Here is an 8852-nt window from a genome sequence, read left to right as displayed (position 1 = left end):
ATGTGCCTCATTATGCCACCTAGAGCTTCTTTTGTCAGCCGAGGTTTGATGTATGGAGGGGAAGGGCTCAGGGAGACGCCTTGGCCTGGTATGGGGCCCGCTGCTGCCACGTTTGAAGTCACTGTCGGGACAAGGTCTTTCATATTTACAGAAAAGCGAGGAAAAACTCAAAGGATGGCCTTGATTGGCACACTGTTTTGTTAGCGCAATAAATGGCTGGAGCTAATCACCATTTGCACCCGCCCTGTTTATCAACTCTCTCGCAGCCCCAGGAGTTTTAAAAACAGTGCTTTGCAGGCACTTTCTTGGCTCCTCAAACATGAAATTCCTTTAATCTATTCTTACTCAAAAAGCCATTCAAACATCTTACATAAATTATGCTCTTAGCATTAGAATCAAAGGCGAGCACCATCTCTCCACATGCTGTCAGTGAACTTTTTGATGGACAGATATATTGAGGCTTGCTTTATTGCTAGCATATGCTTATTGTAATTTCAAAAGCGACTTTGAAACTCGACTGCATCCCTCGGATACTGTGAGAATAAGCTCCTGAACCACCATTTATTCATTTCATGTTGGAAGACTGCTGTTAGAACTCTAACAAGACAAAAATTAAGCACTATCTCCTACTCGGTATATCAAACTAGTGCACAATTTTTAAAAAAATCACTTCAGTACAAGACTGGAATACAGTGCAACAATTCCTCAATATGGCTCCTTATTGCTCCTCCTCTTCCTGCCTTCCTTTATAGTCCGTGTTCCTTCATTGTATGTGATCTCTTTATAGTGATTAACATGAAGAGCGTCCGCAAACAACATTTAATATGCTTTGTACTCAGGATGAAGTAAGATCCTGTGTCCTTCCTCTATTTTGCAAAAGAAAAAGAAATAATACTACAACTCAAACCACCATGGAAGGTCATGGCCTAGGCATCTTTCTGTAACAAAGGGATAGGACAAGAGTGAAGAGAGGGTGTGTGGCAGCAATTGGTGGTGGTGGTGGGGGACAAGTAAATAGGCTTTGTTCTTATCTTTGTTCAAACAGGTTGGAAAGGGAAAGTCAGGAAACACACAAAAGGGAGAAAGGAGAGTGGAAACAAAGCCAGGTACAAGATAATGACAAGGTCAAGTGTGCGCTCAATGGCTCAATTCAGTTGGAGAGAGATAAGACCCAACCTGCTGACAAGGTGTGTGCAGCAGAGGGGAATGGGAGGTCAGGTAAAGCTCTGGGGATAGGTTACTGTTCCACATGCACACAGTCTGCAACTTCGTTGGAGCGTCTGGCAGTGGGAACATCAGCTCGCCAGCACCCCCTTCTGGAAATGTGAGCACATACGGCTGCACAACGTGAGTAACAGCAGTTTCAGTTGAAAAGTAAAAGAAAAGAATGACACTAAAAACGTGTATCTGTATCATCGGTAGTGAGATTAGCTTATGCAAGGACTCATAGGGAAGCTTCTGAGAAACTTTGATGTGCTGTGTTTATATCATGCCTTGGTGTCTGGAGCCCAGTGTTGTATAATGACAGTAGTGTGGGAAGCTTTCAAAACTCCCCAACCAAAAACAATGCTGGCTTGAGAGGCACGCTGCCAGTGCATTCATCATGTATTTCCTGGAGCAAATCCAACAATAACCAACAGTTTGACTGGAAGAATTGTTGTCACGCTTTGATGTTTAAGTTTCTTCTTTTTCCTGCGAGGCACATCATTGACTGAGTGAAATTTAAAAGGGGCCCTTGATCTCCCATCTGACATCAAGCATGACATTAAGTATGATTTCAAACGACAACAAATAAAGTGTGAAAGGGCTGCAGGCCCACAACTTACTTTCACAGAGCATAAAGGATAGGCTTAGTTGAAGGCTATTTCTGATGTGTCACTCATCTCCAGGAGAGTGGAGAGGGACAACACAAGATGAAACATCTTTTGGTGGAGCAGAAAAGCCAGAGAGGAGGAGAAAGAGAGATAGAGAGATATGCTTCAATAGATATCTGATACAACTGATCCAGATACTGACCCTAAACCTGATCTGGAATTCTGATGCCATGCCTGGATAAAGGTATACAAGTCCTTTGGGTGATTTCAGGCAAAAAGGGAAGCCTTGGGTCTGATACTCTGAGGTGGGCTGGGTCAGGCAGGAAGCTCTTTGACCACACCAAGCCTTGAAGACATGAGAGGCCAATGGTCTATCAAGTTTCATCCAGCACAGCCAGCACGGAGACCACTGAAAGAACTCACCAGGAGAGTGGGACTGAAGTGAACTACAGGGAGCAGGATGACTATGAGTCAGCAACTCTTTATCGGTGCACACAGAACCGACAGCTAGCGGACCGTGAGGGAATATACAGTGATTTTTAGAAAACGCGTATTGCTTTGGATTCACATACTGCCCCTTTAGCTGTCCATCTATTAGTTATCTAATTCAAACTTCTTCGCCATTCTTCCACTATTTCAAGCAAATTGTTCTTTCACACACTAGTATTTTTATTTCATTAACTAACCTGAGCCTCTCCACAAAATGTACATGTTCCCCTGCTTTAAATGTTAGCTTCATATATGGTTTTTGTATTTGCAACCAATGAGGCAAGACTATTCAAAGTTATTTGCTAAATAGTAAGATAAAAGTAATGGATAAATAGTTGAAATCTGTATCTAGAAATTATATAACAAATTGGCACACATTACCAAGTGTAATGCATGGTTAAAAAGGTAACTTAAAGTAATGGATACATGCTTGAATTTGTTAGTGAAAAGAAACGGACGAAAGGTTAAAGTAGTTAGTAAGTGGTAGTAAACATAAGGTTAACACACATTGCTACATTTAAATGATAGATCGTTGAAAATGTTAATAAAGGATTGGCAAACAAAAGTTGAAACGTCCAGCTTCTGTCACTCCAAGTGGTGGTATTACAAATTCCATCAAAGCAACTTTATATACACGGTTAAACAGTGTAAAAAAAATATCATTCAATTGTATAGTCTTTCTGAACATTTTTCAATTTAAAATGGTTTGTCGACTAGCTCATTGAGATCATGTCAGGTAGCATGAGGAAAAAAGTAGCCTATGAGTTCATCTGAAAGCTGTTGGGTGTGTCTGACAAAAATAGTTGGGAGCCAATTACTTTTAAATGATGGGAAGGAAAAAGATCAAAATGTCCCCTGAGACATCAGAAGCAAATGTTGTGTGACAGAGCATAGCTCATTTGATCCACAGTAAAAACTGCCAAATATATTTTAGCTGATGTTGCCATCTAGTGGTCAAAACAGAATCTGACTAATTACAATTTCTGCAGGTACTTTGAAGGTATTTGGAGGACACTGAATAATTTTTCCTTCTGTCCATCATCTTTCTCCTTTAAGAAGGGGGGCTGGAGCCAATTCAAGCTGACATTGGGCGAGTGGCGTGGAACAACCTGGACAGGTGCTAGCCCATCACAGGGCCAACATACAGAGACCAACAACCATCAACACTCACATCCACATCTATGGTTAATTTAGTCCAAGAAATTTGGATTGTGGGAGGAAGCTGGAGAACCCGAAGAAAACCCATGCAGACACAGGGAGTACATGCAAACTCCACACAGAAAGCCCGATAAATAAACCAGATGACATCCTGCTTCCAGGAGGAGGCAGCCTTAGCTCAGAGATAGCGGCACACACACACACACACACACACACACACACACACACACACACACACACACACACACACACACACACACACACACACACACACACTCACACTCACACACAAACACACACACACACACACACAAAATCCCTACCAGAGCCTCTGCTTGGTGTACAGAGGATTAATCGACCATAACAGGGTCCATGATAGAGGGGGAGCCGAGCAAAGAGAGAACATGGCTGGCACCCACTCTATCAATCAGGCGACTCCTCGTCTACCCAAACCAAATTGACCTGCCGATGCACTGGCCACGTCCACGCTCTGTGCGGAAATAAATCACGTTGAATCAGAGGTAGGTACCTGTCAGCTGCACCGAATACACCATCCCTCCCTCTGCTCTGCCTGGATGGAAAGATGTGTCTGTGTCTGAATGGCTCGCTACCTCACACCAGGCCAGTTGACTGAACTGCACGTGAAGACGATTATGTTTAGAGTTTGATTGGTTTTTGCCAGGGATCAGTAATCCCACGTACATTTATTTCAGATGCAAATGTGGGATGAAAGGTTATTTTTCTACAGAACAATACCTCTTTAATCCCTGGGATGTTAATCCTTTGGCTCAAACGCAGCACTAACAAACTTATGCAGCAGAACAGGAGAGGTTACGTGTGACGTGGAATTTTGAGATCAAAATTCCATAGATGGCACTGGCGAATGGTTGTCAATACATCCTTGCTTCAGCACTGACGTGATAAATTCCTTGACACTTGTTGTACTTGATGAATGAAGTGATTTGTAGTCTTATGCTCATTACAACCACTATATGCACCCGATGGTGTAGCAGGCCTACCCTCATCCTTCAGCTGTCCCTTTAGTCTCCCCTTGTAGTCTGTCCCAGTGGCTGTGAGCTCCAGGAAGTATCACAGCATGAGCCAAGATAATGTGAGGGGGGCTGGCTCTAAATCTCACTTCTGCTCATCTCCCTTCTTCCTCTGCTTTACCCATGCGGCCGGCTGACAGATGACACAGCCTGTGGTCCGGGCTGCATCTCTGTTCTTGGGTCAGCCACTGCTCCCGTAGTGATAAGTGGCTCTGTCATGGTGCGTCCTGCTGCACATACGCAGTCGATTCACAGGACTGAGTCACAGCACAACAGCAGCCTGTGGAGGACAGCAGGGCAATAACAAAATTTAAGGTGACATTTGCATCAGCTGAAGTGACAATAGAATGGACTTCCCCTTTTGCCACTATAACTGTGAATCACCTACAGCAAATTTCTAGTTTTATTCGATAGCTTCTTAAAGTGACATTTAAAGAGATTAAAGTTATGAAGATGCCAAGAGCTGAAGGATCCACACTGTTGAATTATGGAATCCCTCTACCGTTAAGCCAAATTATGAAACTAATTATGGTTTCTTTTTGTCTCCTGCTGCATAGCCATAGGGGAGCAAAATGTTACTGTACTGATATGACAGAAATACTACTCAACTATTCTTACCACTTGGCCTCAGAGCTGCTACTAGTCCTAGCTTTTGAGACAATGCTTGTATCATATAAACATTAAATAAGAGATGCAGCAGTGTGTAACACACTAATCAATACTAGTAGATTTATTTAAAGGGTTGATTCACACAAAAAAAGAAAAAAGGTAATGTTCTCCCAAGACCCTAATGGTTTGAAGCCGTTCAGGCAAGTTTTGCACCAGGTTTTGAGATTGCTGAGAATATTTTCACCAACCCCAATACAATGGAGGTAAATAAATAGTCACAGCAATAGTCCCACCCCCCCCCAAAAAAAACAAAAAAAACAAACAAACATGTAACTCCATCCAGAAAATGTCCCTGTCACTATACAGTTGATTGTGGACAGTTTCTTCTGTGGAAAGTGGCTTTTCTAAATTTAATTCTGAATGACATGCCGCAACCAGGGCAAACGAAATAAAACATATGATCTGCATGGCTAGATACCACTTGAGGTGGGCCTGAGTTGTCATTTGATTCAATTTATTTATTTGTGGGTGACAGCAATGGCTGAACTAGACACAACTCCAGGCATACAGATACCCACTGTGAAGCTAAAAGGATCGAGTGTGGCACTGCCAAGACTGTGGCGTGGATTCCCTCTGGGTTTACCCTTACCAGGGACGTCTGCACTCCTGCTTCTGTATACACGCAAATACATACACACACGCACACACACACACACACGCGCGCGCACACACACACACACACACACAGCCGTGAGGTGCAGGACTGACGCACTAGATGGCAGCACCGTTGTACTGCTGCGCCTCCTGATTGAATATTCAGATGTCCCACATTTCACCTGTTCATTTGTATGACATTACATGATTACGTACATTGTCCATTCACCAGGTGTTATAATTGACACGCATGCCTAAAACTCATGTGCACACAACACAACATCATCCCCAGAAAGAAAAAGGAAAAAATCTAATAACATGGCTGACTAACTGTGCTGCCTTCATGTCATGCTGTTGTGAGTTTGCACGTAAAAGAAAAATACATAAATTAAAGTTGAGCTCTGACATCCACTCATTGGCCTTTTCCTAAACCACCCTCTGGAGACGAAAAAAAGTCTGACTTCTGGAAAGGAAAATACCTGTTAATCCTTTGGACCTGATCACAGCTCACCCGGTAATTCCTGGAACTTGGCACCCTATCAGTGAAAGGGAAATTGGGCTTAAGATGTGGAGCCCCTCTGGTTGTGCAGTGTATTTAAGTTTGCTGAAGGGGAGAACTTGGAAGTTTAATGTGTACAGTCCATGCAACATACTGCTTTACTACTTAGGCTCCTGTAGCTTTTCATGTGCAAGAATGCAGTTTGAACTAAAACATAAATAACCAAGATAAAGTGCATTCTTGCATGCGTACACAATCAAGCTGGAAGAATTTCCTGCATCCAGGACTCCAATTAACCATTGGCCAGGTCCGAACAGAGATCATGGGCTGTCCATATTGCAGTCGTCAAAGCATCAGGATGTGTCGACGAACACATACATATCTGACTCTGAGATTCCTGCATGTTATGATTCATTCCATCATGGCTGACTGTGTTCCCCAGACCATGAGGCAGAAGCTTATCATATGTCTCCTCATTTCATGCCCTGTAGCAGACAGTCTTCACAGATGGAACAAACTCGGGATGTAGCCATCATTGACACACCCGCATTGCTACACAGGAGACATGCGATGGGCATATTTCATCATTATATTAAAAAGAAAATTCCAGGTGTGGATATTCTCACAAAATTGTTACCTTTCCACTTGCAGCTGAGATAACCTATCCAATATCAGCAACTAATGAGGCAGAAAGAGTAGCTGGAGCAGACAGACACTATCCTTTTAGCTCTATACATTTTCTCGTGTAAGATAAGCTTTGTCAGAGGTCAGATACCATGTGATGGTTTGACCAATTTCTAGCACTATTTCTGGAAATGGCTGTCGATTTGATGGTGGCTTAGATTGCCAGATGTGGTGAAAGAGCAGCCGTAGTGTGTTTGGCTCACTGGGGAAATCTGTTTGGGCTGCCCGATGAGAACCGGTGAGCACTTTTACTCCTGCTGAGAAGATTGCTCTCATGTTTTATTGAACGTTGCCCCTGGCACCTCTCATCCTTGACAATCTGATTCCACCAGGTCCACCTCATGACCTTAATGTTCAACCAATGGGGTGTCGCAATTCACTCACACTGACCCCTCCATCAACCTCATCAACCTCATAGGTACCTTGGGTAGCATTTATGTGCTACTCTCAAAGTGGATTAATATCTTTGCTGCCTGCCTGCATTGTACTTAACTGTCCTTGCACTTAAATAACCTGTCATCTTTGCCCTTTAGTTCACTTGTCTGATTACAGACAAGGCTAGACATCACTTTATCATCTATTCTTGGTTCTCTTTCACTGTTAAGGTTTGCAGCCAACAGCCTCCTCATACCGAGTATGTACATGTCCCTTTGACAAAAATATTAAATTTGGGTCAAGGCCTTTCAGCTTGCCAGCAACTGAAATAACAATCTGTCTAATCTCCTTGTCTGACCTCTGGGGCTGTCACCCAAACTGTATTGTGGTAGATATTTAATCCAGTATATTGGAGCCACTGATGCTGGCATGAATACAGTCATCTTTTATCCATTTTACCACTTAACTTCTACACAGTTTCTGCAGAAGAGAGAAAGGAGGAGGTTATTCTTGCCGATATTCTTTTACAACTTAAGACAGAGAAACTTTTTAAACTTCTGTTGATAGTAAAACTGGCCATGATAGCTGTACTTTAGGCACAGAGACAAATACATCCATGTTACCATGCTCATGTTTAGCAGTTACAGTGTTCGCCATGTTTGACACTTTAGTTTAGGGAAGGGGTGTCCAAACTTTTCAGCCCCTGAACCCCAAACAAGAGACTTGTCACCGCCACTATTCTTGGAGGTGGCTGATGCAAACAAAAAGAAAATTGATTTGAACTAGTTAACAAAAACAATTACACATGTCCTCATGTTGCAATGTGTCCCTTGATGCTGTAAATTGACCTACTGCAACATAACTTACTTTAACATACTTTTTATATTTTTTTAACAATGGTGGCTAAATATGCCACTTCTAACCATTTAAAAAAAATGTTATTTGATTTTTGGATATCATCTTGTTGGGATGCTAACATTTGCTAATTAGCGCTAAATACAAAGCGCAGCCAACAGCCCTTTAGGTCTCCCATTTAGCTTTTATAAGCATTAAATAAACTTTAATAGATGGTTTTGAACACACAATAATGTAATTTAAGGCTCATAGAAGTGTTAAGTGATGAATATGTTGACAGCTATCAATTAATGGAGGCTCAAATGATATTTTATGAAAGTATAGACATTTATATAATATAAAATTATAATTAATGACAAATACTGAACATTAATACACAATTAAAATGTCTTTATATCTGCATATACCTACATTATGTGTGTTATAAACCATTTATTGATCGTTTGTGCATTTCTTATGAATGCTACATGGGGGACTTATCTTTTTTCTGTACTTTAGAAGCTGATGACAATGTCATTACTTTTGCTGGCACTTTCTAATAAACCAAAGCATATGACAAATTATAAGTTAGCTTTTTGTTAATAATTTAAATTGACCTAATGAATCTCACACTAGATGATGATGATGTCAGTCAGACGATCATTTAAATGCTTACAATTCATCCTG

The sequence above is a fragment of the Scophthalmus maximus genome, chromosome 19 (genome assembly GCF_022379125.1).
Source record: "Scophthalmus maximus strain ysfricsl-2021 chromosome 19, ASM2237912v1, whole genome shotgun sequence".
NCBI classification, from domain to species: domain Eukaryota; kingdom Metazoa; phylum Chordata; class Actinopteri; order Pleuronectiformes; family Scophthalmidae; genus Scophthalmus; species Scophthalmus maximus.
Note: the sequence above shows the minus strand (reverse complement) of the source record.